The following is a 1,930-nucleotide window of genomic DNA, read 5'->3' on the forward strand; positions in this document are numbered from 1 at the left end:
TAAATTGAATGTCTTCAACTGTGCCTTCCTAAGCCTAGGTACCCAGGCTGAAAGGTAATTCCAGGCACAGCTGAATCAGCAGGATACAGTGTTCTTATTCCAAGTCTCTCCAGCTGAGCAACTTCTTGATCTTTATCAATAAAGGTACATGCCTGCAGTGCTGGGGCTGCTGTGAGTCATGGGTTGAAAGCACCAAGCCTGGGTGGCTTTCCTGGAGGAAAGGAGGTGACGCTGGGTGGGCACGTGGCAAAATCCCACCAGCTGTGGGGAGAGGAGGGGCTGGCCAGGCCTCAGCTCCATGTGCCTTAGTGCAAGGCATGTCTTTCTCCTGGTCCCTCAGGATGTCCTTCCCCTTCCATCATGGCCCCAAGGGAATTAAAAAATGGCAACAGTACCATTCCAGGTGTAAAAAAACCTAAATTTCTTTTCCCCAAAAAGTTATTTTATTTCAGCTATGCTTCACAAGGACAGCCCTTCTCTTTCTTCCTAAAACAGCAGCTTGGTGTTGTGTGTCAGAAGGGTATCGTGCCCTGGGGCAGGGGACACTGGACCTGCTCTGGGGTGGCCTTGGAGCTCCACTGGGGCCAGTCTGCTCCGTGGGGCATTTGGAAACACTGACTCCCTTCCTTCTCTGGCTGTTACTGCTTCTGTGGGCAAGTGTGCGTGTCTGCTGTCTGTGCACAGGAACTCACAATAAAGAATTGTTGCAAAAGCAAAAAAGTGTAAAACCAAAGGAACTGTGTCACTTCCCGGCACCTGTGGCTGCAGGGCCCTGTCTCCCCGTGGTGAGAGCCACCCTGCCAAGCTCGATAGCTCCCTCCATCCTGGGGGTTGGGTGGGGGTTTTGTGCAATCCTGATACGATGCAGGCATTCCCTCACTTCTGGAGAGCTTCAATCCAACAGGTCAGGCATGCTGGGCCGGGACAAGTGATAGTGCTGACAGGTTGAGGCACCATGGCCCTTGACTTGTGTTCCTCTACATGTGCTACAAAGTCCAGGAAGATAAACCACAGGCTAATCCTGGCTGTTGGACAAAGGTCTACTTCAGGAATTTGTCCCTCTGGGATGGGGAGAGCAGCCCCATCTGCCACCTGGGCTGGGACAGGGAGTGGCTCTCAGCTTCCCACCTTCTTGGCCCTTTTTCTTACCTGGTCCCAGCTGAGTCACACAGTTCTCCCCCACCCTTCATCACGTCCCCAAAGCTACAGTGCTGAGGGAGGGACAGGATGTGCCAATCCTGCGGAGGCTCTGGTGTGCAGTACAGGCCTTCTCCAGGAACAAAATGGAAGCAGGCCTGCCCCTCATCCTCCTTCCTGGCCTTGCTCTTGGCACACACTGGAGGGACTCCTCCTCTCCCAAAATGTACTGATACTAGCACTGGGCTCAGCAGCTTTATTGTGGGGAGACAGGCTGTCACATGGCCTCTGCCATTTCCTAAGAAACCAGCTTGAAAATGAAAAAGAAATGAAAAGAGAAAAATGAAAGAACAATTGAAAAAAAAAAAAGGAAAGCAACAAGGGAAAGCAGGGAGAGCCTGACAGTGAAGTGAAGGCAGCCACCACCACACAGCACCCACAGGCACAGATTACAGGGGAGCACTAAGGTGTAAAGGAAGCAGGAAGAATGGTCCCTGTCCCCAGCATACCCCTACTGCCATGGCAAAAGTGTCAATCCCTCTGCCAAACCCCACACAGGGAGGCCAGCCCTGGGCTAGCAGTGGAAAAACACAGTGGGAACAAATTTTGTCTCTCCATTGCTTGTAGTGGATCAAAACCAGGGAATGATTTCTGTGACACAGCCAGCAAAGGGGAAATAAAGAATATGCTCCTGGCCAAAGCAGAGTCCTTCTCCAGCAACCCCAAAGCCCTACCTGGTTTGAAACTTAAAAAACCCAACAAAAACAAACCTCAAAGAAAAATAAAGCAAGGA

Source organism: Catharus ustulatus, chromosome 3 (assembly GCF_009819885.2).
Source record: "Catharus ustulatus isolate bCatUst1 chromosome 3, bCatUst1.pri.v2, whole genome shotgun sequence".
Taxonomy (NCBI): Eukaryota; Metazoa; Chordata; class Aves; order Passeriformes; family Turdidae; genus Catharus; species Catharus ustulatus.